Source organism: Rhineura floridana, chromosome 1 (genome assembly GCF_030035675.1).
Source record: "Rhineura floridana isolate rRhiFlo1 chromosome 1, rRhiFlo1.hap2, whole genome shotgun sequence".
Classification (NCBI taxonomy): Eukaryota; Metazoa; Chordata; class Lepidosauria; order Squamata; family Rhineuridae; genus Rhineura; species Rhineura floridana.
In genome coordinates this window covers 87,843,917-87,871,197 of record NC_084480.1, presented here as the reverse complement: position 1 = coordinate 87,871,197, position 27,281 = coordinate 87,843,917, and the positions used below count along the sequence as shown (strand labels likewise).

The following is a 27,281-nucleotide window of genomic DNA, read 5'->3' as shown; positions in this document are numbered from 1 at the left end:
GGAGAGAGAGAAAAAAGTAAAAATGTATATTATTCTAGGGAACACATCTCAGTAATTTGAGGGAAACTGATTGCAGGGGGTATCAGTCTATTTCAAGCCCTTATTTACTTTTGAAGTATTTAATATGCTGTCTAGATACTACTATTACAAACTACCATTTGTAGAAACCATATCTGTTGCTGATATTTAGTTTAGGAAGAACATAACTAACATATGAAAAGTTAATGAATGGAGATCAGTATTAAACTACTCAATGAAATGTGTATTTATTTTCACAACAGATGGTGAATGTTGGTTAAGTATTATACCAAGTAAAAATACTTCCTGAAAATGATGAGACATTCCAAAACTGCCTGAGTTATAAATATTGTGGCTTAAATGCACCAAATCGCACTGAACACATCTGCAGCTCAAAGCACACTAAGAAATATGATAATTATCCATGACATCATTGCATGATTTATTATTTTACAGCTTCTGGCTGTGAAAGCAACATAACACAATACAAAAAACCCAGTCACTCCAAAAGGCAGCAAATAATCATAATTTATGGGCCTAACACTCCATAAATCTGGCAAACAAATGATTTTCCAGGATTCTTTTCTGTGTTAAAAAGAGCAAACAAAAATAAAATTTATAAGCAGCATTTGCTGTCTTGTACTGAAACCTATAGTTAAGGGTGAGGCTATAAATTTTATTTTTAAAAAGCTGCTATTTCACAAAGACCATTAAGCACTTCAGTCTGAAAACAGTTTTTACATTAAGAGTGCAATAATGTTAAAAAAAAGCAATAAACTTTTTAAAAATAGGGTTTTTTTTACTTCAACAATACCCTTATACAGTGCCTTACAAAAGTAATCAGACCCCTGAGTAATGCTCTCATATTACTGAATTAAAAATGGTACATTGTAATTTCATTCTGTATGGTATTTTATCTAGAAACACTGAAACTCAAAATCAATTCCTGTAAGGTAACATTGGTTTTATGTTGGGAAATGTTTGTAAGAAACATACAAAACTGAAACATGTTGCTTGCTTAAGTACTCAACCCCTGTGCTGTGGAAGCTCCCAGTTTATACAGATGAAAGAAATGGCCCTATTGAGGACACAATTACCTTACCATTGGCCTCCACCTGTGAACCATTAAAGTTGCTCTCACATTGCCTGGATAAAAACGACCACTGCTGAAGGATCATTGCTCAGGCTGTGGATCTGAAGGAAAATGAAGACCAAAGAGCATTCTACAGAAGACAGAGATAACGTAATACAAATGCATAGATTAGGAAAAGGGAACAAAATAATATCCAAGTATTTGGATATCCCAGTGAGCACAGCTGGATCAATAACCAGGAAGTGGAAGCTGCATCACACCACCCAGGAACTGTCAACAAAAGGCCAACCCTCAAAACTCACTTTGAAGGAGCTACAGAGTTCAGTGGGTGGGAGTGGAGTAATGGTGCACCAGCCAACCATATCAAGAGCTCTGTATAACACTGGCCGGTATGGGAGGGTGGCAAGAAAAAAGCTGTTACTCAAAAAGTACCATCTGAAAGCATGTTTGGAGTTTGCCAGAAAGCACGATGTGATTTGGGAAAAGGTCTTGTGGTCAGATGAGACCAAGATAAGAGATTTTGGGCAAAACTCAAAGTACTATGTGTGGCGCAAACCTAACACTGCCCATGCCTCAAGACACACCATCTCTACAGTGAAGTATGGTGATGGCAGCTTCATGCTATGGGGATGCTTCTCATCAGCAGGGACTGGGCATCTGGTTAAAATTGAAGGAAGAATAGATGGAGCAAAATACAGGGAAATATTGCAAGAGAACCTGCTTCAGTCCACTAAAAAACTGACGCCTGGGAGAAAATTCACTATTCAGCAGGATAAGGATCCCAAGCACAAGGCCAAAGCAACATTGGAGAGACTCAAGAAGAAAAGGGTGAATGTTCTACAGTGGCTCAGTCAAAATCCTGATCTCAATCCCATTGAGCATATGTGGCACTCTTTGAACACTGCGGTCCACAAGTGACATCCAACCAACCTGAATGACCTGGAGCGAATCTGTCAAGAAGAATGGGCCAAAATCTCTCTGACACTGTGTGCAAAGCTGATACATACCTACCCCAAAAGCTGTTATTGGAGCGAAAGGTGGCTTTACCAAATATTAATTGGGGGGTTGAATACTTATGCAAGGAACATGTTTCAGTTTTTTATGTTTCTTACAAACATTTCCCAACATAAAACCAATGTCACCTTACAATAATTGAGTTTGAGTTTCACTGTTTCAAGATAAAATATACAGAACGAAATTACAATGTACCATTTGTTATTCAGTAATATGAGAGCATTGGTCAGGGGTCTGATTGCATTTGCAAGGCACTGTATTTAAAACCACTGGGATGGGGTCCATTGAAGCCCCTTATTTTATTTCAAGAGTCTTTATTTTACATTTGCAACAGGTAACCCCAAAAATTGATAGAAATAAAAATAGTTTACTCCACAACTATCTATGAGACAGGCCAGTGTTTATTAGATTTCCTAACCACTTCTCACCATAAAGTTCCAATGTAGATTGCAATAATATAATATACAGTTATAAAAACAAGTAAAACTATTACCATTATAAAAATAAGTAAAATCATTCCAAATGAAACAGAAGACTATACAGAAAAAGAGTTGGGTCCCACAAAATACCTTCACTATCAAAAGTCCGGGTAAAGAAGTGGTTTTTTACCATATGGCAGGAGTTACACAACAATTATTCTAGATGCCCCCCTGTTAAGAGGGAGTTCCACAATTTAGGGGCTGCCACACAGAAAACCATCTCCTGGGCTGCCACTCTTTTCACTTCTGAGGGTGGCCGTACTACCAAGAGAGCCCCCTTTGCATATGTTAACACCAGAGAAGGTCTGTAGAGAAGAAGGCAGTCTTTTAGCTATTAGGAGCCTAAGTCATTTAGGGCATTAAAGACTGTTGTGAGCACCTTGAAGTGGGCCCCAAAATGAACTGGTGACCAGCACGGCTGTTTTAAAATGGGTTATATGAGCTCTACAGATCTGCATTGGTTGCAATTTGTTACTGGGCCAGGTTCAAGGTACTTCTGTTAATTCACAAAGCCCTAAACAACTTGTCCCCAAAATATCTTAAGGACCGCCTGACTCCCTATGTTCCATTTCAATCACCCAGATCTTCTAATGGGGCACTCTTAGTGGTTCCTCACACCCCTGACGTTTGATTAGCCTTCTTCACCAGGGACCAAAGCTTTAGTGTGGCAGGACCGACCCTGTGAAACTCCCTACCAATACAGGCTCAGCAGGAACCATCCCTTCTTTCTTTCAGGCGTCTCCTGAAAACTGAACTTTTTAAACAGGCCTTTTAATATGAATTTTCTTTTCCAACCAATGCAGTACTTAGGATGATTTTATTATTGTTTTTAATGATGTTTTTATTGGTTTTAACTGTATCATGTTAAAGTGCAGAGACCAGAACTGGACACAGTATTCAAGATGAGGCCTAACCAGTGCTGAATAGAGGAGAACTAGTACTTCACGCAATTTGGAAACTATGCTTCTGTTAATGCAGCTGAATACAGCATTTGCCTTTTTTGTACCCACATCACACTGTTGGCTCATATTCAGCTTGTGATCAACAACAATTCCAAGATCCTTCTCACATGTCGTACTGCTGAGCCAAGTATCCCCCATCTTGTAACTGTGCATTTGGCTTCTTTTTCCTAAGTGTAGAACTTTGCATTTGACTTTCATTCTGTTGTTTTCAGCCCAATGCTCCAGCCTATCAAGATCCCTTTGAATTTTGTTTCTATCTTCCACGGTATTAGCTATGTCCCCCAACTTTGTATCATCTGCAAATTTGATAAGCATGCTCTGTACCTCCTCATCCAAGTTATTAATAAAAATGTTAAAGAGCACTGGGCCCAGGACCGAGCCCTGCGGTATCCCACTCGTTAACTTCCACCCAGTTTGAGAAGGAACCATTAATAAGCACTCTTTGAGTACGATCCTGGAGCCAACTGTGGATCAACCTGATAGTTGCTCCATCCAGCCCACATTTAGATAGTTTGCTAATCAGAATATCATGGGGCACTTTGTCAAAAGCTTTGCTGAAGTCGAGATATATTATGTCCACAGCATTCCCACAGTCTACAAGGGAGGTTACCCAATCAAAAAATGAGATGAGATTAGTTTGGCAGGATTTGTTCTTCATAAATCCATGTTGGCTTCTAGTAATCACTGCATTGCTTTCAAGGTGCTTACAGATTGACTGCTTTATAATCTGCTCCAGAAATTTTCCAGGGATTGATGTCAGACTGACTGGTCTGTAGTTCCCCGGTTCCTTCTTTTTGCCCTTTTTGAAGATAGGGACATTAGCTCTCCTCCAGTCATCCAGCACTTCACCAGTCCTCCATGATTTCGCAAAGATAATAGACAGCGGTTCTGAGAGTTCTTCAGCCAGTTCCTTCAATACTCTAGAATGTAGTTTATCAGGCCCTGCTGATTTGAAATTGTTCAAAGTGGTTAGGTATTCCTTGACCATTGTCTATCAATCTCAAGGTCCAATCCTGACCCTTCTATTTCATGTTTCCTGAGAGGGTCATAGAGCCTTTTTTGGGAGAAGACTGAGCCAAAGTAGGAATTGAGCACTTCTGCCTTTTCTTTGTCATCTGTTATCATTTTGCCATCCTCAGTTGAGTAGCTGTGCCACCATTTCTTTTCTCTGTCTTTTACTATGGACATAGCTGAAGAAAGCTTTTTTGTTGCTTTTAGCATCCCTTGCTAGCCTCAGCTCATTTTCAGCTTTAGCCTTCCTGACACCATCCCGGCAATTCCGTGATACCTGCCTGTACTCTTCCCTTTGTGGCCTGGCCTTCTTTCCACTTCCTGTATGTGTCCTTTTTTGTTTTCAGGTCATCTCTAAGCTTTTTGTGAAGCCACATTGGCTTCTTCTGCTGTTTCCCCCTTTTTTCCTTGTTGGAATTGCTTGCCATTGAGCTTTTAGAATTTCCTTTTTTAGAAACTCCCACCCGTCTTCGACTCCTTTTCTCATTAGGATAACTTGCCATGGAACCGTAGTTACAATTGTTCTGAGTTTATTAAAATCAACTTTCCTGAAGTCCAGGGTGCGCGTATGGCTACTCTCAGCTTTCGCTTCTGTTAAAATCAAGAATTCAAATATGGTGTGGTCACTTTTTCCCAGAGTTCCCGTAACTGCCACTTCATCCACCAAATCATCTCTATTGATTAGAATCAAGTCCAGGACAGCTGATCCTCCGGTTGCTTCCTCCACTTTCTGTAGGAGAAAGTTATCTCCAACACAAGTCAGAAATTTCTTGGAGGAGCCGTGTTTGGCAGAATTTGTCTCCCAACAGATATCAGGATAATTGAAATCCCCCATTACTACTACATCATGCCTCCTCGAAACATTGGCAATTTGCTTTTCAAAAGTTACATTCTCATCTTCTCCTTGATTGGGTGGTCAGTAGTAGACTCCAAGCACCACATTCCTTTTATTACTTGCCCCATTTATTTTAATCCAAATACTCTTGGTGGAGCTACCAAGCTCATCTTCCTGTATTTTTGTGCAGGGATATATATTTTTAACATATAGCACAACTCCACCTCCCTTTTTATTCCTTCTGTTCTTCTTGAACAAGTTGTATCCTTCAATTGCTGTATTCCAGTCATGGGAGTCATCCCACCAAGTTTCAGTTATATCTATCAAGTCATAATTGCCCTCCTGTATTAAGAGTTCAAGGTCGTCCTGCTTGTTTCCCATGCATCAAAGACCATGTGATTTATGGCTTGGCTTCCTTACTACATTTTTCTGAGGGCTTTTACTGGGCCCTATTAGAGCCGATCTCTTTGGTCCTGTTACTGTGCACAAGCCTTCATCAGTCGTTACCACCAAGTTTACGTCTCCCTCCCCCTTAGGATTCAGTTTAAAGCCCTCCTGATGAACTTCTCCATGCTGTGGCCAAACACATTCTTCCTAGTCCTTGTGAGATGCAACCCATCACTTGCCAGCAGTCCATGTTCCAGGAACCATAGCCCATGTTCCCAGAATCCAAATCTCTCACGTCTGCACCACCTTTGTAGCCATTCATTCACATGCAGTATTCTTCTTTCCCTTTCTACTCCTCTTCTAAGTACTGGAAGGATGGATGAAAAAACTATCTGGGCCCCAAAGTCCTTGAGTTTCCTTCCCAGAGCTTCAAAGTCTGATGTGATTTCTTCATAGCTCCGTTTGGCAGTATCATTTGTTCCCACATGGATGAGGAGAAAGGGATACCTGTTGGTGGGCTTGATGAGTGATGGCAACCTTTCTGTCACATCTCTAATCTGTCCTCCTGGTATACAGCATACCTGGCGAGTCCACGGATCTTCTCGGCATACTTGGGTTTCGATCCAATGCAGTAGGGAGTCTCCCACTACTAGTACTCTTCTTGTTGTTGTGGGGCATGGTTTCATTGTCCCTGCTTGATTGAGCTTCAGCCTCTCACTTGTTGTCGCACGGGGTCTCCTGTAATTCTTCCTCCACAGGCTGTCCTCCAGTCTCCTCCTTGAGTGGTTGAAAGCGGTTCCATAGCTCCACTGGTGAAGGGTGTCTTCTAGCTCTTCTGCTCCTGTCACCCTTTCCCACGGAGTTTCCTCCACTTCGTTATTCCTCTCCAAAGCAGTCTCCTCTTCTGCTACCACATGCTGTTTCTCCTCCACCTCCACGTCTCTTTGCTGCTGTTGTTCCAGCGTTCTGTCTAAGAACTCGTCATCTTCTCTTATAGTCCTCAGTGTGGCCACCCGCCGTTCCAGGCCTCTCACCTTTTCTTCCAACAGCGCCACGAGCTTGCACTTGTACGCCATGTTGTTCTCAGGCAAGAAAACAAACATGGCACACACCTTGCAGGTCACAACCACTGGAGAATCCTTCCCTACCTTTTGTTTCTTTCTAACTACTTGTTTTGGAGTGGCCTCTGCTTTGTCCTGTCCTACCTCAGGGTAAACGTGAGAGTCCCACTGGTATGCAGTGCGCTGCACAAGGAGAATTAGTAATTTGTTTGGGATTTTGTTGTTGTTGGTGGTGGTTTTTTGGGGGGGAGCTCCCCCTTGACCTCCTTTGTCAAACTCCTGTTTGCCCTCCTTGTTCACTCGCTCTCTGAAAGCTGGCTTGCTTATACGTCCTCACCTGTAGATCAACTGAGACAGCTCCCTCTACTCTGCTCTGCTCTGCTCTGTTAGGAGTCAGGAAGCAGACTGAAAGTCCCAGCACACACAGCTGCTGCTTGTTGCTCTCAGCAGTTCTCAGGCCACGCCCTTCAGCCAATAGCTATCAGGCCACACCCCTTCCAATCAAGCTGCTATGGAGCCCTTCAGAGCACACGGCTTCAGAGCCCTCTTGCCTTTTTCCTTTCCTCATTACAGATCCTTCGTCAAACTCCTGTTTGCCCTTCCTGTTCGCTCGCTCTGTTCTCTGTGACTCACAACAATATTTACAATGTACTCTGTAGCAAAAAACAGATCAAGGGTATGTCTGGCCACACATTTGGCCATCAACGTATTAAGACAGCCCCATGGTTATAATGGAGGCTGGAAAGTCCTAAACCGACCCTTTTGAGGCAGCCTCAGAGATGAATGTTGAAGTCTCCCAAAGTCACCATGAAGAGGTACTCCAACAACACATTCAAGATGGTCTCTACCTCAGGCAGGGATGCTGTAATGTAGTGGGGTGGACAGTACACTAGCAACATTTCTGTTCTGTCTCTCTGGCCCAACACCATGGACAACCCCTCAAACCCAGACACATCTCCTGTCGAAAGAAACTGATTTTTTATGGATGGTCACCACCACCCTCTTCACCCCAGATTGTTAATCTAGGGCCACATAGCTCATCTACCCAGACTGTGATTTCTGTTTTGGTCCAATTTTTTACATGATGTAGATCAAAAGACATTTAGGAAAATATAGCAACAAGGTTTTATAAACAAGTGAAAAAGCAGCTGTTCAATTACCCAACTCCAGAGATGAAGAATAATATTCTTTAAGCTAAACACTGTGTTTTGTTTAGAACTGTTTAGTGAGAAAAGTAGGTATATCTGCTACACAAACAGTGTATTTTTCTGTAACATTGTACCTGACAAGTACCAGAAACACCAGCTAGCATACAAGTTGAAAAGTTTAAAACACAGAATAATGGAGAGTTTCACTTAGTTCTATTTCAGAGGTTCCCAAATTGAGGAGATGGCACCAGCATTACATTAAATATTTATATTGATTTGTAATTCTATTTTTATTGCTTATTTTGTTATTGTGTTTTGTTGAATTACAATTTGAATCCTATGGTATTACAATTGCTACCGCATGCAGAAAAATCATTAAGTGGTCTGCTGAGAACCTCAGCAATATTCAAGTGGTCCATGGGATAAAAGTCTGGGAACCACTCGTCTGCTTCATCTATTTTACAGGAACACTGTGAAACCTAATGCTGAAATGAGTAAAAGGAAAGGAAAGAGTCCTATGCTGCTAACATTGTCATTAATGCAATGTCATAAAATAAATTGTTTGTATTTAGGGGAAGGATGTTATTTACTAGGAGTAGTTTTATTTTACTTAAAAACATATACAGGTTACTTTTCCATTAAATTAATATTCAGAGAGGCTAACTTTTAAAAAATGTCACCAACATAAGAACTAACAAGAACAGTAAAAATTTTTCCCTCTCTATCGTATTTTTGTAAGTGTCATGTTGCAGTTCACAGAACCACAGAGAGATGTTGCTGTAAACAACAGCGTGAAGCTTGATGACCCACGTGTATAGGTGTGAAAGACAGGGAGTTTGTGGAAGTCCACAAAGACCCATGCTTTTGGCACCATCCCCAAAACTGAAACATCAAATATTCATCTTCATCATCTTCTTTTGCAACTGCTTGTTGCACATGGTTGCCTGTATAGAAAGGCCAATGACCACACTCTTTATGTGCAGGGGTTCCATACAAACAGGACACTTGTTAGGTTGGTTTTATCTCATGGAGCCCCCACACGCAAGGAGTTTACGCAGTGGGCTTTCTATACATGCATTGTGTAGCTGTTTTAAAACACACACATATACATTGGAGGTGTTCCTAAAAACACAGCTCTGCTCCGGTCTGCACTTAGGTATGCCCTACACGTGAGTAATATATGTATACAGATACAGTGAACCTTACTTTTAAGGAAACAGGAACACGACTGCCTTTTCAAGAACACTGGTCTCAAAAATTTTAAGGCTAAAAGGTTTTAACCAACTCCCTGAACTGAGCACAGAGATGTACGAAGCCAGTGTAGGTCATTTAAGATAAGTGTTACAGTGCCTTGCAAAAGTACAGTAGGGCCACGCTTTTCTGCACTCCACTTTTCAGCGTTCCACTAATATGGTGCCAGCGGGGCTATCAGCTGGAGCAGGGACTGGAGCTCCCCGTGCTCCAGGTGATCTCGCCGGAGGAGGGCGAGATCAGCTGTAGCACGCTACAGCTGATCTCCTCTTCAGGGGTGATCAGACCCCATGCTTCAGCTCCCCATGCTACAGCTGATCTGCCCATCCTCCAGTGAGATCAGCTGGACCGCACTGGGCTGGGCGGGAGGCGAACCACCAGACAGGCCGCGGCTATAACTGCAAGGGGTGGCGGCAAGGCAGCGAAGGCGTGATGGGGCCAGCTGCGCTCCTGCTGGGCTCTGTCACCGGGGCAGTGGCCGTGCTGCTGGGCAACAGGGACTTGGCCCTGCTGTTGGGGCTGCTGCTGCTCTGAGACATCGGGGGAGGCGCGGGTTGGCTGGCGCTGTGGCCACTATGCATTCTGCAGGCCCTGGACAGTGTGGGCTACCTGCCAGAGGCCAGCTGGAGCCGCGCCCAGGCAGCCCACGGTGTACACAGGACAGGCGCACCGGGCAGCTGCCGCCCATCTACCCCAACAGCTGGTTCCGCCTGCTGCATTTGGCCCAGCTGGCCATTGGGGAGATGTGCAACATGGTGGTACTGGGTGAGTGGAGATGTCAGGGTGGGCAGGCAAGCATGGACAGAGTTCTGCACCCTTCCCCAGATTAAGATGGTCCACCCCCGGAGACTAATGGAATCCACAGGATTCCTGAATGCGCTGGGGAATTTCCCAGTAGATAGAGCAGGTGATCCTGTTGAAGCCTGTGGAGCAGCAAGATGCGTCAGACTCTTGACATGGTTGTCCCAAGGGCCCTCTCTGGCATTATGGAGGCCTGTTTGCACCTTGGTACACCAGTGAACTAAGGTCAATGAAACAGGCTGGATGATGGCTAGAGCGCAAGTGGCAAAAGATGTGCTATGAGGCTGATTGGGCACAAGTAAAACATAACCATGCCTACTGTGTGGTGGTGAGGGTAGTAAAGAAGGCCCACTTCTCTGCCTCCACTGCATCCTCAAGTAGCCATCAAGTGGAGCTTTTCCATATTGTCAGGGGTCTGTTGACATCAACTCCAGGAAATGGAGTTTTAGACCCTTCGGAGGCCCACTGTGAATTGTTTGCAAGGCACTTTGAGGGTAAAGTTGCTTGCCTCCATAGCTGTCTTGATGCCCCATCCACAGCTACTGTAGTCCCCAGTGAGGTGACCAGTGCAATGTCTGCTGCAATGTCTTGGGAAAAGTTTCAGTTGATGCAGCCTGATGACATAGACAAGGTGTTTGTGATGCTGCGGCCAGCAATGTATCCTCTTGACCCTTGCCCTTCTTGGCTTATTGGAGCTTGCCGAGGGGGGTTGACTAAGTGGATCCAGGGTGTGGTCAAAGCATCATTGTGGGAGGGAGTGGTTCCAGCCGCCTTGAAAGAGGCAGTGATCTGACCACTCCTGAAAAAGCCCGCCCTGGATCCATTGGTTTGCAACAATTACAGTGCAGTCGCAAATACCCACTTTCTTAGGGAAGGTGATTGACAGGGTTGTGGCACAGCAATTGCAAGTACTCTTGGATGAGACAGATTATCTTGACCCATTCCAGATTGGGTTGAGGCCGGTTATGGGACTGAATCAGTCTTGGTCATCCTGTTAGATGTCCTTTATCAAGAGGACAAGGGAGCGTCACAAGGTGAGCCTGGCACCAACACTGTTATATTCTTGGTGCCAGGTCAAGACTTTCCTCTTCTCCCAGGCATTTTAGCATGTGTATTTTAAATTTGTATATTTTTTAAAATGTTTTTAATTGTTGTAAACTGCCCAGAGCTTCAGCTATGGGGCAGTATACAAATGCAACCAACCAACCAACCAACCAATACTCTTACTTGATCTCTCAGCGGCTTTTGATACCATTGACCATGGTATCCTTCTGGGCGACTTGGTGAGCTGGGTATTGGAGGAACTGTTTTAGAGTGGTTCCAATCCTATCTCCAAGGTCATTTTCAGAGAATAGAATTGGGTGATTGTCTTTCAGCCCCTGGGAGTTACCATCTTGTCCCCCATGCTGTTTAACATCTATATGAAGCCCTTGGGAGCGGTCATCAGGAGATTTGGGGCAAGGTGTCAGCAGTACGCTGACAATACCCAGCTCTATGTCTCTGTAACATCTGAATCAGGAGAGCCCATGTAAGCCCTGGACCGCTGCCTGGACTCGGTGGTGGGCTGGATGAGGGCCAATAAACTGACTCTCAATCCTAGCAAGACGGAGAGGCTGTGGGTTGGCGGTTCCCGAGTTCAGATAATTTGTCAGTTACCTGCTTTGGATGGGGTTGTACTCCCTCTGAAAGAGCAGGTCCGTAGTCATGGGGGTGCTCCTGGATCATCTTTGTCACTAGAGGCCCAGGTGACGTCCGTGGCTAGGAGTGCCTTTTACCAGCTTTGGCTGGTAAGACAGCTTCGGCTGGTAAGACATCTGCGGCTGTTTCTGGACCGGGATAGCCTGACCACTATTGTCCACACACTGGTAACCTCCAGGCTGGATTACTGTAATGTGCTCTATGTGGGGCTGCCCTTGAGGTTGGTCTGGAAGCTGCAGCTGATGCAAAATGCGGCAGCGAGACTGCTCACTGGGGCAGGGTACTGCCAACATGTCACCCCGTTGCTGAAAGAATTGCACTGGCTGCCCATTTGCTACCAGGCCAAGTTCAAGGTTCTAGTTCTGATGTACAACACCCTATGCAGCTTGGGACCAGGATACCTGAAAGACTCTCTTAAGAACATAAGAACATAAGAAGGGCCTGCTGGATCAGGCCAGTGGCCTATCTAGTCCAGCATCCTGTTCTCACAGTGGCCAACCAGGTGCCTGGGGGAAGCCCGCAAGCAGGACCCGAGTGCAAGAACACTCTCCCCTCCTGAGGCTTCCGGCAACTGGTTTTCAGAAGCATGCTGCCTCTGACTAGGGTGGCACAGCACAGCCATCACGGCTAGTAGCCATTGATAGCCCTGTCCTCCATGAATTTGTCTAATCTTCTTTTAAAGCCATCCAAGCTGGTGGCCATTACTGCATCTTGTGGGAGCAAATTCCATAGTTTAACTATGCGCTGAGTAAAGAAGTACTTCCTTTTGTCTGTCCTGAATCTTCCAACATTCAGCTTCTTTGAATGTCCACGAGTTCTAGTATTATGAGAGAGGGAGAAGAACTTTTCTCTATCCACTTTCTCAATGCCACGCATAATTTTATACACTTCTATCATGTCTCCTCTGACCCACCTTTTCTCTAAACTAAAAAGCCCCAAATGCTGCAACCTTTCCTCATAAGGGAGTCGCTCCATCCCCTTGATCATTCTGGTTGCCCTCTTCTGAACCTTTTCCAACTCTATAATATCCTTTTTGAGATGAGGCGACCATCTCTACCCAGTTGATCACTGCACTCTGCAGGTGAGGGACTCCTGTAGATACCATCTTACCAGGAGGTCCGTTCTGCACAACATAGGAAACAGTCCTTTAGTGTGGCGGCACCTACCCTGTGGAATTCCCTCTCCTTTAATAATAGACAGGTGCCATCTCTGTTATCTTTTCGGTGCCTACTGAAGACCTTACCCTTTGAACAAGCCTTTTAAGTTGAGACCTTATCCCAGTCTGCGTCTGTGTTGGAAGTGCTTTTTAGTATGCTTTTAAACCTTCTTTTTTTAAATATATATATATGTTTTTAACTTCTTTTTTAAAAAGATGTTTTGGAAGCTTTTTAAAAAAATGTTTTTAAAGATGTTTTGTTTTAATGTATTTTGAAGTCTGTTTTTATGATGTTTTAAAGTGCTTTTAGTGCTTTTGTTTGCCACCCTGGACTCCTGCTGGGAGGAAGGGCAGGACATAAATCAAATACTAAATAAATAAATAAATAAAATTTGATAGAGACACCTTTTGCTCCAATAACAGCTTTAAGTCTTTTGGGGTAGGTATGTATCAGCTTTGCACATGGTGTTGGAGGGATTTTGGCCCATTCTTCTAGATAGATTCACTCCAGGTCATTCAGGTTGGTTGGACATCACTTGTAGACCGCAATTTTCAAAGAGCGCCACAGATTCTCAAGGGGATTGAGATCAGGACTTTGACTGGGCCACTGTAGGACATTCACCTTTTTGTTCTTGAGACACTCCAATGTTGCTTTGGCCTTGTGCTTGGGATCATTGTCCTGCTGAAAAGTAAATTTCCTCCCAAGCTTGTTTTTTAGTGGACTGAAGCAAGCTCTCTTGCAGTATTTCCCTGTATTTTTCTCCATCCATTCTTCCTTCGATTTTAACAAGATGCCCAGTCCCTCTGATGAGAAGCATCCCCACAGCATGAAGCTGCCGTCACCATACTTCACTGTAGGGATGGTGTGTCTTGAGGCACTGGCAGTGTTAGGTTTGCACCACACATAGTGCTTTGAGTTTTGGCCAAAAGATCTTGGTCTCATCTGACCACAAGACCTTTTCCCACATCGCAGCTGGGGCACTTGCATCCTTTCTGGAAAAATCCAGACATGCTTTCAGATGGTACTTTTTGAGTAACGGCTTCTTTCTTGTCATCCTCCCATACAGGCCAGTGTTATACAGAGCTCTTGATATGGTTGACTGGTGCACCATTACTCTACTCCCAGCCACTGAACTCTGTAGCTCCTTCGAAGTGATTGTTAGACTCTCTGTGGCTTCTCTCACAAGTCTCCTTCCTGTTCGAGCACTGAGTTTTGAGGGTTGGCCTTTTCTTGGCAGTGACTGGGTGGTGTGATGCAGCTTCCACTTCCTGATTATTGATCCACCTGTGCTCACTGAGATATCCAAACACTTGGATATTTTTTGTTCCCTTTTCCTTATCTATGCATTTGTATTACATTATCTCTCACTTCTGTAGAATGCTCTTTGGTCTTCCTTTTCCTTCATATCTACAGCCTGACCAATGATCCTTCAACAATGGGGTTTTTATCCTGACAATGTGAGAGCAACTTTAATGGTTCACAGGTGGAGACCAATGGTAAGGTAATTGTGTCCTCAACAGGGCAATTTCTTTCATCTGTGTAAACTGGGAGCTTCCACATCCTCTGTCCCATCATGCCTAGAACATAGTATCTGAAGCTTCCCGACCATCATCCAGTGGACTGAAGTCTTATCTACACTCTCCACCTAGAAGCAGATTGTATTTAAAACAGATTCCAGCAAAACTATACCATGCTACTTACAACCACATTATTCAATACCAAAACACTGCAACTTAGGCTACAATCTTACAACCCTTAGAGGGTATCTGTAAGATGCCTTGGATCTTCCTTTCCAAGGGTGGAGAGAGAGGTCTGCCATCAGAAAGGGCGATTCAACCTCATGGGATTCCTCCCTGCCGCTTCATAAACCTCTCTGGCCCTTGCCTCAGTGTCAATCCTCTTAATGTCAGTAGAGGCAAAAAGGGTATGTTTCAGGGGCAAACTGAGGAAAGGCATGGATCTGAGGTTCCACAGACTTCCCATTCTCCTGACCACCCAAAAGGAGGGGCATACATTGGCCCCGGAGCTGGTTTAAGTATTCTCCCAAATGGGAGGGACTTCATTAATTAAAATTAAAAGCTAATTAAAACCACTGGAAAAGAGGGAAAGTGATGCTCGATCCTCCCTCCTCCGCTCTAGATATGGCAATTCTTCTGCCTTCACTTCTCTCTTACCCATTCCCTTCAGACTGCTCTTTTAAGACCTGTGTGTGTGTGTGTGTGTGTGTGTGTATGTGTGTCCTTTCCACACATACACACCCTGCAGACATCTTTCACAATGGGTTTTGTTTGTTCTGTTATCTGTGTCTCTTCTCCCATTTTCCCCCTCCTGTCCAAAAACCTGGAAAGCCACTGCCAGTCAGTATAGACAGTACTGAGCATGATAGACCAATGCCTGACTCTGTATAGCTTTCCATTTCTTGCTTGGTCACCACGTATAGCCAAATTTGAATCTCCCTCCTTAAAATAAATCTGTGTCTCAAATATGAAATGTAATAATTGATCTACATTGTGCTTTCAATTATTTACTGGCATTTTGAAAACCCAAATCCTTCAAATTATTCATTTGCTGGTTTTTCAGATTTTCTACAGTCGTTAACATTTTCTACTAAGTCAGTGACATGAAAGAGTTTGATTTACAAGCTTGCTACATAAATATAGGTAGATAAGATATGGTCAAAGGATTCTTAGCCACTGAAGAACTTGGTATGGTGTCATTCCTAGAGTTGCTCCACAAATATTTGAAACTACTTTGCGCCAGAAACTCAGGAGATTAATGTGTTTCCCATGGACTTTGCCTTGTTCTTCTACTGCCTCTGGATTTAGTACACAATCTGGCACTACTATCTGACTTCTTTCATATGAGATCCAAAGAGCTGCTTAGGGTTATGCCAGCAGAATTGACTTCTTCTTCTTGGAGCAGCTCTCACATACATACATACATACATACACACTGCAACTGTTAAAATGTTTTAAAAAAGAAAACCTAGGCAAGCTATGCAATCCTGCAAAAATGCTAAAACAAGAACAAACAAAATGCTCCCCAATGAGGACCCGGCAGACTCAGTAGCTTCAAAATGTAGAGTGTAGAAAAGAAAAACTGATGGTGGGGGAGGGAACCAGTGGCTTGCCCTGCTTCGAGGGAATGGTTGGCTGGATCCTGGAACAGTCAACAGCATCCTTTTTAGGAGAGTGAACATTTTTCAGATGTTGCCTCTAATAACAAACTCAGGAGTTTGAATGTGAAATACACCCATCAAAAAATAGGACAGTGGTTCATACATAGTCATGGGACTCCCTAGGTATGAGAAGCATATACATGGGTAGCAACATGTATGTATTAACATGGGCTCCTGCTGGGAGGAAGGGCGGGATATAAATCAAATAACAACAACAACATTCAACCCAGCATAATATTATTAAAATAATTAAACCTTTTCAAGTGAAATTTCTGAACCATCTTCAAAGAAAGCCCAATATACTGTAGAGTTCATTACAGTGGTCTAACCTGTATTTCATTAGCACATGTGTACCCAAGGCAAGATCTACCATTTCTAGGTAGAGATGCAGTTGGTGTTACTAGCCAAAGCTGACCTACTTGTGGCCACCACCACTAGCTTTAGGTTAAAAATTTTCATCCTGATGTCTCTATCCCACAGTACCCCAATTGTCTCTGGATCAAAGTTCAGCTTGTTCACCCTTATGCCAAAACAGCCTCCCTAGAATGAGTAGGTGGAAACAAGAGATAATGTCATCCACATATTGATCTTGAATATGAATCTTCAGATGCCCTTTCCTACTGATTTCATGTAGCTTTTTTAAAGAATAGGGAGAATGAATAGAGCCCTGAGGCACCCCATAAGTCAAAGCCCACTGGCTGGAATAGGAGTTGCCCAACAGCACCTTCTGGGAGCAACTCTCCATAAAGGACTGTAACACTGTCCCTGCCAAGTCTAACCTGGTCAGGTGTCTCAGAAGGATACCATGGTCATTGGAATCAAAGGATATCCAGGAGAATTCCAAGGAGAATCAATAGGGTTGCACTCCTCCACCCATTCTCTAATGTTAATTTACCCACAAAGATGTTTCTGTTCCAAATCCAGGCCTAAAACCAGACTAGAATGGATCCAGATAATCAGTATCATCCCAAATCACCTCAGCTTCAGAAGCAGCTATGCACTTTGGTTAAGAGCAGTTGAGATGGGGAATACTAGGAGTGCCAGATGAACAACAGAAAAATGGAAGGCAGTGTGGGGGGGAGAGAAATGGCCTGCTCACAGGCCTGGCCCAACCATTAGTTGGGTTAGGTAGCTCAGTCAGTGGATGCCAAGTGACAAAGAGATGTTGGAGGACAGCTGTATGTGCTACCCTGCCTACCCTACGCTAGCTGCTGTCCTTGGGTATGGTGGAGGATGATGTCCCATAGTTAGTGCTGAAGTAATATTCAACTGCCAGTCTGGTTGGCTTCTGTAAATGGAATGGGGGGACACTATCTTATCCTTCATCTGAGGTAGCAAAATGCCTTGGGCACAGCCCTACTACTCCAAAATCACATTTACACCCAGTATCTGATTTGGGAAGAGGCGGACTTCAAAAATTACACTCACCACACTTGCCATGGCAATTATGATGCCATCCTCTGAAAAACCTTCCCACCAACTTGGAAGCTGCAGAGTTGGGTGGGGATCATCATGGCACCTTCACAGTGATCCCTGCCCCCTCACTGGCCTCAAGGTTAGGAGGAAAATTGGTGGGGATTTGTAAGTAGGCTTCCCATCTCTCTTTTCTGCAAGAGAGAGTAGAGTTCTGTAGTGGCAGCTCAGTGGTGAACTATGAATTACCATAGCTGTGTAACCTGTGTTTGTCATCTTTTTTAAATAGGAAAAAGGGTCATTCTGATTGAATCTAGACTTTTATGTTCCAATTATATTCATTAGAACACCTTCAATGAATAATCAAATTAAGCGAGCATGTTAAAAGATGCTGCAGTATTCTTCTAAATCAAATCAGTCCAATCGTTTTATTGTTAATGAGTACTGTACATTTTTCATAAGTTATTCCTAAATTTAGACCAGTTCAAAAGGACTCTTTACCATGATTCATGTATGTGAAGGCTATGCAAAGCTCTATGTATTATTATTTCACTGAACAAATGTACTGGGCTCGATTTGAAAATATTTATTTCCATGTCTTCCATATGAAATGCTTTACAGTCCTTCTCTTCCTCCCCCTCCTCCTCCTCAAATGCCTAATGGATGCAGGCTGAATCTATTTCCAGGCCATGGAATATCTGAGCCAAGGAGAAGGGAAGCATATGCAAGGAGGAGAGATGACAGCAGAAAGGATGGCATCCTTGAGCTGCCAAACAGCCACTACAGATTTATTTTTAAAAGAAAATAAAAACGGCTGATTCAAGAAGCACATAACAACTGAAGGGAGCTGTGTCTTTACTGAAAATGACAAAAGAGTGTTCTAGAAGAAACTCAGATCCTTGCAAAGCCTTGTGTGGGCAACATTTTAAATTTTCAGTTCTGACCAAGAATTCCAGAAGTGCATGGAATGTGGCCTTAAGTCTGGAATTTTCTTATTAAGTTCTGGAAAAGTGCCCAGCTGGCCTGAGTGATTATCTGAATGTCTACAACCATTACCCCTGTTGTCAAATTTTATCAGTTCTTCTGGTACAGAAGAAAGCACAAAACTTAACTTCTTGTAACAGGCACCTCACTTGTCATTCTTTCAAACTTTATTTAAGTGGCAATTCTCAAATATTCAGGAGGTATGGTAATCTATGATACCAAAAGGTGTTCCATGATGAAAATGGTTTTTTAAAACCACAACTATAGTACCTCTTCTGTTGTATCCCTGCAAAGTGTTTAAAAAATAAAAAGGAACGGTGGTGGAACCTCTTAAACTTCTGGCAAGATAAAAGGATCATCTTGCTTCTTGGGGAGAAGGAGAAGATGTCAGCATTTATGAACAATCCAAATTATGAAAGAACATGGGGATCATGGAAACACCCTAATGGCAGACTTGCAAATCAACTATTCACATTGTTGCCCGTGGAAATTATGAACAACCTCTTAACAACTATGGCCTTATAACAAAAGAAAAGAAAAACTGTCCAGAAGGAAGGAATAATACATGTAAGGCAAGGAAAAACAATGTAGTACCTTCCCAAATGTTGTTGGATTACAGCTCTCATGACCCTTGACCATACCTGCTGGGTTTAGGGATGGATCCATGGCTCAGTGGCAGAATGCCTGCTTTGCATGCAGAGGGTCCCAGGTTCAATCCCTGGCATCTCCAGGTTGGTCTGGGGAAAACTTCTTGGAGGTCCTCTGCCAGTTAGTGTAGCAAATAATGAGCTATATGGACCAAGGGTCTGACTTGGTGTAAGGCAGCTTCCTATACTCCTAGCTATAGTCCAACAGCATCTGGAGGGCACTATCTAGGCTACTCCCTTGCTCTAGGGCTTGAATAATTTATGTTAACACCTTTCAAATGTCACTTACATTATAGAACATTTAAAATTTGTTAAATATTTTGTACATTCAAACTGACTATAATTTTCCCATTCAACATCACCAATAACACATTAAGAAATAGATACAATTTAGGATATGAAATTATTTACTATTAAAATGGTCTCAGGTTGTTAAATACCAGATATCACTGAGGCAATTTTCTAAATGCACTAAGAAGAGTAAGATACTGATCCACAAAACAAGCCCGAAGGTCTACCACACAAACACATACTGTGCATACACTGAATTGCATTAGGAATTCAGGATTTAATGCTGTAAATTACCAATAACAAGAAGCTAATTAAAATGTCACCTTCTGACAACATGTTCAACCTCAACGAATAAAGTGTGGGTGGCAGCAAAGCCAACTATTAATAATTTTATTTGAAAGTTATATCTGGGGTTTAAACTATTTGGAGACTTACATTTCCATATAAATTTTACACAATTTAACACTTGACTATGTAGGGTGTGTTTTGTATGTGTTGGAAGGGGGGAAAAGATAAATAACTGCATGACAAATAACATGACATCTCTGAAACACTTATTTTTCTGTGTTGAACACTCAAGTAGGAAGTGACATCACAGAATTGTTTAAAATTATGCATGGAGAAAGTGGATAGAGAAATGTTTTTCTCCCTTTTTCATAACACTAGAACCCGTGGACATCTAATGAAGCTGAATGTTGGAGGATTCAGGACAAACAAAAGAAAGCACCTTTTCACATAGTGCATAGTGAAATTATAGAATTTGCTCCCACGGGAGGGAGTGATGACCACCAACATAGATGGCTTTAAAATAGGATTAGACAAATTCAAGGAGGACAGGGTTATCAAATGGCTACTAGCCACAATTCTTATGCTCTGCTTCCAAGGTCAGTAGTATGCTTCTGAATAGCAGCTGCTGGAAAATGCAGGAGGGGAGAGTGCTCTTGCGCTAAGGTCATGCCTAAGGGCTTCCCATAAGCATCTACATGGCCACTGTGAGCACAGGTCACTGGAGTAGATGGGCCATTGGCCTGATCCAGCAAGCTCTTCTTTTGTTCTTACTCAGTAGTGGCAACAGAAGCATTCTTCCCCCCCCCAATACTGTTGTATAAGAAAGCTCATCAACAATAAAGACAACGAATCATTTTTCATGTTTGTGGCAACTATTCACACACTTTATACTCCACTGTCATTTTAGCAGATAAAACTAAACAGATGATGGCCCTAAAATGCTATGAAACAGTGCCAATTATATCCTCCACTTTCTTAAACAAGTCAAGCTGAACATACTTTGAAGTAATGGCTTTGCAGCAACATAATGAGCCAGCTCATAACTGAACCAGCAGAAGGTACCAAATGTAGGAGAAAAGAAAGCCCGTCTCATCCAATGAAGAAAAGCCAAACCACTCTTATGCCACTTCTCATGTATACTTTCCCTTTGGTCCTGCTAGCTTTTGCACTTACAATTCACAGTTCAGAATCTGTTGCAAGTTTAATGTTATTTTCCAAACATCCATACTTATTTCTATAGTGCTTAAAATGGCATTCAGTCAAAGAAATTAAATTTATGTCATTAGATCCCCTTTTTAAAACTGGGATATTTATTTCCCTTAGCTAGTCTTGATGTATTTAAATAAAAACATTAATTTATGTTCATTCTTTTTGGTACCATTTGTAGTACTTTGCACAAGCTGGAAGATATTCAATTATATGTACTAGAAGCCCAGAAAGGAGTTGAAAAGCTCACATTCTTTTGCTCTGATCCAGAGAATGCAACATGTGCGGTAAAACATGCAGTGTGGCTATATCGGGTACACAGAATGCTGATGCATAGTAGGGAAAGACCACGATCAGTTACCCAATAATGCATGCAGAAGCCCTTACTTACCTTACATGCATCCCTATGAAAAAAACTGTGTGAACGTTTGTGTACTAAAGTAAGTGACTCTGAGTTTTGTGATTCTGAAGGTCTTATTGAAGGGACCTTTGGGCTCAAGTATTTATGGCCAAATGATGAGCAAAAGCTGTGGTTTTATTCATATGTGCGAGTCATTTTAGTAAGAGATTTTACGTTAGTCTTTTGCAGGAGAACGTCAAGTGGATTGTGCCCACTGATTATTTATTTCCCATATACCCACTCTCTTGCCCCTCCAGAGGGTTAGCTGTCTTCAGACACAATCCTAAGTGGGGAGGGGGGTGAGGAGAAAAGTGATGACCTCTACTATACAATGCCTTCAGAATTTTCCATGGGCATAGCATGGCCTCATGGTGGATGAGGCCTTCCTGCCAGCAGAGCTCTTCTCCACTGGTGGAGGAGCATGTCAGCACAATCTGAACCCCTTTCAGTCAGCTGAACAGGGGGTTATAATTACTATGCAATTCTGTTGCAGCAAAATTTTTAAAAACTCTTGCAGCAACTGAAGGCTTAAGCATATACAAGATAAACAGTGGCTATACACAACAGCCATAATTGATATTGGTTGATAATTGGATGATTAACATCAATTATGGCTGTTGTGAATGGCCATTGTACTTATCACACATACACTGAAACTTTACATACTGTCCCTTTTGGATTTCATGACCCCACCTTTTACCTTTCCCCTTTATACGTCTCTCTCTCTCTCACACACACACACACACACCCCTACCAACTGAGGATATGCACCTGATAAAGTGGGCTCTAGTCCACAAAAGATCATGCCATGGTAAAACCTTTTAATCTTTCTTTCCTGTGTTCTCAATGCCATTCTGTTGCAAAAGCCTTGCCAGCTATTCATCCGTAACAATATCATGTGCTGCATTTCTGTAAACAGAATGTGTATTTTTCTACTCTTCCAAATAATTCATTCAGCAAGAGATGTATCCTTATTCAAAGAATATAGACAGCAAGAGCAGCATTAGCAAAGTCTGGGCTTCTGGCAAAGTGACAAAATATACATTCACCAAATGTTGACTTCTACAGTTCGTATCACTCACACCTCTCAGTCTGCAAGGACCTACAAATTACAGCTGTTGAAGTTTTTGCATAACCTAAACTTTCAGCTCTAGAAAACTCTTACCTGTCTCAATTTATTTATATTCTTGGTAATGGAGCAGTGAACTATTTATACTAGTTGTTTTAAACAGTAACATTGCTGTTTTCAGGATTGCACATTTGCATAGATGAGATTAAACCTTAACAGATGCAACAGTAGAAAATTTTGTACAGATATTTCTCTAATTGGGAAAGCAATAGCATTAATGGTGAGGTATAAAATTAAGTTGTCTTTCTATCTATTCTTCTTTATTCCTAAATCATGATGGTTTTACACATTTTTGTTTTAAGCTGAAACTTTTGGATATATCTTACACATAAAACATTCCTTTGAGTCTTTGGGAATAAAAAAATGTCCATTGAGTCCCACCCCTAAAACTTGCTATACCAATTAAGTACAAACTTATGGGATGTACAGACTGCTGTGCCAATGCAACATCACAAGCTATGACACTGCACTAGATTTACATGCATTTCTGCAGCTGACTAGCCATGATTCTAGAATTCTGGAGTTTCAAATAAACCATGCATTAGCTTGAGAAACCTGCAGACATAGCCATATGCTAACACACATAGTATACTTTTTCATGTATGGATTTGCCCCTCTGGTTTTTCCATCATACTCAGTGAATCCTAAGTGGAATCCCAACCCAGGGAAATAATGTCTAGAGATGATGTACCATGAGTTAATAGGTTTACCTGGGTACAAAGAAAACCTTTAAGTCTACTCAGTGCTTTAAAAACATACTGTAAAGCAAGATTTTATCGACCTGGCCTTCCAGTTCTTAGTCCACCTAACACAGATGTTAGAGAATTCATAATTAAACTTGGTAGAGCTCACACACCCAGCATGAAGGTGAGTGTTTATGGCCTTAGTGAAATGTGATTTCCTTTCAGAAGTCAAGACATTAGTAGGCTGTTCTTAACTCCTCGTATATAGAAGCTGCCATTGGGTGAAATATTTGCTATGATGGAAGAAGTGCAGCATGGAAAAGCCCCACAGAAAGATAAGATCAGATAAAATAATGCATGTACAGAGACATGCTACTTTGGGATCTTTGATGGGACTGAGTTTCTTAAGAAAGGTACTGTACTTCTTTCATCATTCCACATCCTTGTGAGTTTCAGCTAATTTTCACTTTGCCTCTTAGACAAACTACTTTGAAAAAAGAGGGGGGATATTCTGCATGAGAGTTGTTTCTAGCTTTTAATGGACCTCTGTATCTCATATAATATTGTTTATTTATTTAGTCCATTCATAGACTCCTATGATCTCAAAGGGATTTATAAGGAAAATCAAAATACATAGATATACAATAAGCTCAATTTCAATTGATTTACATATAGAAAACCCAAATACAGTAGCTGCAAGACCAACTGTGGAAAATTGGAACATAAGGTAGAAGTATACTTCTGTTTTGACTTTAATAACCTACTTGAAATTTTCATTAACCAGTTTTAAATAGGCTAGTATATATGTGAAACCAAATTTATAGTCTCCCTAAAAGTCAGTAGTATAACAATCTTCTGCAGACATTTTACCAGGTCATACATCTTTATCTTCCTAGCAATGTACTATAAAGCATTTCTTAATTCATTAATATGTCCTGTCATTTCAAAAAGTAAACTGAAGCTATTTGAAATAGAACATGATGCCATAAAGTAGTGCTTGAGAAAGTACATTAAACATTTAAGGTAAAACTATATACATTTCCAATGTAGAATAAAGCACTAAATCAACTAAAAGTTATTTCTGACAGACTAGTGATGAATTATGGGATTTTCACTAATCCTCAGATAAACAAAGTAAGCACTGTTCTTAAAGCAAGACCTGACTGTTAAATCATACAGCACAGATTTTGTTCCTCTGCTGGAAAATGTGATATTGCCTTGACTGTCAGGGAGGCTGAAGGACTAAGTTTTCCAGCTGCCCCTTGCACATACAAACTAAAGAAAAATTATGTGGTAAAAGTCGTAAGTGCATAAAAACCAAACAATAATCAGCAACCTAGAGTACAAGATCCATGATCAGGGTAAAAAGGCTTATAAAAAGGGGGGAAATATGTAAAGCCGGAATTATTTCCTCTTAAAAATAAAAAAAAATATTTCTGTCAAATATGTTACTTGAGGCAAAGTCACAAAACTAACACATCATGCCACTTTTTAAGAGGGATGTTCTCTCTTGGTAAGAAGAAAACATAATGGTATTTACTATACTTGTAACAACCAATCTAAAGCTTTCTTATTTTGATAGTTACTTACTTGCTTTTTGTCCCTGTATTTTTATTTCAGATATAAAGCAATTTCAAAATAAATTTTAAAACCTTAAATATGAAGGTTCTATTCTTCTTAGTGAAACCATTATAGGAACAAAGGAAGTCACCTAATACTGTACTGAGTCAGACCTTTGGTCCATCTTGCTCAGCAGTGTCCACACTGACTGGCAGTGGCTTTCAGAGAGCAGCATTCCCAGCTCTATCTAATGAACCTAGGGACATTCTGCGTTCAAAGTAGATGCTCTACCACTGAAGTATTGCCCTTCGCCTCAACTCAACTGAAACCATTAAGAGTCTGTAAGACATACACAAACCTAAGGTGAGTCCTGTGGCACCTTAGAGTACATTGGGAATGGGGAACCTCAGGTCCAGCAACCAAATATGGCCATTGAGGCCTCCTGTCTGGCTCTTGAGACTCTCCGCAGGCCACACCTCTCACCAGGCTTGTTTCCCATCCTCCTTGAGTATTTTTGCCTGACTGGAGTATGTCCTTGAACTCTTATAATTGCTTTCTTGCCTGCATGGAGGACAGAGAGGGATGTGTGAGTGTGTATGTAGCGTGTGCTGTACAAAAGGTAAAATTTACACATATTGTTCTGCCCACTTTTGCTTCTGGCCCCACCCACTCACACTGGCATGTGGCCCCCAGACATTTGCCCAGAAGGGAATGTGGCCCTTGGTCTGGAAAAAGTTCCTCATCCCACATTACGTCTTTTATTGTGGCAAAAAAATTCATAGGCTAGGAAGAGTGAAGATCGAAAGCATAAAAGATCTAATCAGAGACACTGTAACCCACTCCCAATTGGTGACAAATTGGCAAAGCAAAATGAATAGAGTGTTCAAACATACCTACTCACTGAGGTTACCACTTCACACATCTGATAAAGCAGGCTCACTTTAAATTTGTCAGTCTTTAAGATGCCACAAGACTATTGTGTTTTGTTATTGTATTTATTTGTACTGACTGTTGTTTTGTCCACAAATTAAGTCTTGCAATCACTCTCTTCTATAGGTCATCATCTCATCTAAGGTGGTCTTTTCATTCTAGGTCTTCTACCCAGGCTTTTCCATACAAGATGCTGCAAGTTATTCACTTCTCTCTGATCAATACACAGGAGGACTCAGCAGGCAGGAAAATTATTTTGTGGGAAATTTCCTCTTCTTTTCTTCCTCCCCAATGATGTCCACTCACACTAAATTCATGCCAGTAGCTCTAACAACAGGAGCTCTAACCAGTAGCTCTAACAACTGGAGGGAATAGATAGCAAATGAGCTCATGAGGTTCTTACTTCGTCACCAAGTCATCAATCTGTTAATCACACCAATTTATTCATCAGTGGATTCAATCTTAACAGACGGATAATCTGTACAGTATGAAAATCTAGTGTACTTCAGTCGTGAGAGAGGCCACAGAAAATGCTTCAGTACAAAACCTTCATATAGTATGATAGGAAGAGGACATTTATGATGAGATTATATGCACAGATGAAGGGGAGAACTTGGCAAAGAAGTGAAAGGTTGAGAGTAGAAGCAGATTCATTGAATTCATAGACAAATGTGAAGTTTCCTTCTTCATAAATAAATAAATAAAAGAATTGCCATGCAATTCTGACTGGAAGACTATTTACCAAGCATGTGCCTCTGACTTCAGCCAGATGTGCTCAGAATTATGGCAGGATAGATGATTTCTCCGATACTGCCTCCAAATATGAAAATCCTGTATCAATAGTCATTGATATTCTGTTAATGTGGATAACACATCCTGTGTTAAAGTGTGTAATCCTCTTAAGTCACATGTTAGTGGCAATCTCCACAACTTATTGCAAATCAGAAAGTTAATTCTGCATTAACTTCTCTTTCAGAGCCTCCTTTGGACAAGAAAAAGAGCTGAAATACTAGTAAACATGTGGACCTCAGTTCAATTCATACTAAGAGCAACTGTGAAAGTTGTCTCAAGCAAGAAAAGAAGTAGAGAATGTTTGGAACAATTTGCCCCCAAAGAGGTAGATAATTAATCCTTTTTCATGTATACTCAACCTCCTTATTTGTTTATGAGTCAGGGGCCAGTATTGAGCCCAATCATCTACCATGGACCATGTTACTCAGATTCCAGAGCCCTCCTTAGGCACAGAAGGGGACCAAGGGATGCAATATCAGCCCTTCCAGTTGGTAGGAAGTATGACATCTCTGGTTCAGTTGGAAGCTTCACTGAATAACAGGTATGGTATGAATATTTTGAGCTAGTCCTTTTTCTGAATTTGCCAGGTCAACAAAGACTTACATTCTGCTTATTTCAGCTCCTCCAATTTTCATCTTAAGCTACTGATCTAGGAATCCTAGAGCTGGAGAATGAACCTTCTGACTATGTTCAGGAGCTGCTTCCTGACCTGGTCCCGACAATATCCCTTGACATGGTTCTTGGCAAGATGGTGGATCTCATTAAGTCAAATCTGTGTGTCACATGTATAGCAATCAAAAGTGTCTACATGAAAAGTTATAATTTTCATAAATCAAAATTATGTCTCACATTTGTTTTTTGGTAG

General features: G+C 41.8%; 1 protein-coding gene across 6 annotated transcripts in view; it reads right to left on the bottom strand.

Moving 5' to 3' along the window:
* The window catches only part of ROR2 (receptor tyrosine kinase like orphan receptor 2), a 216,091-nt gene that overhangs the window by 74,510 nt on the left and 114,300 nt on the right, over nucleotides 1–27,281 (bottom strand). The window contains exon 1 of one of the 6 annotated variants that reach the window (XM_061625716.1): nucleotides 17,522–17,580. The exons of the other annotated variants lie outside the window; for them this stretch is intronic. The gene's annotated coding sequence lies outside the window, so the exon portion shown is untranslated. Of the gene's footprint in view, nucleotides 1–17,521; nucleotides 17,581–27,281 lie in introns of those variants that run through there. 6 annotated transcript variants of the gene reach the window in all.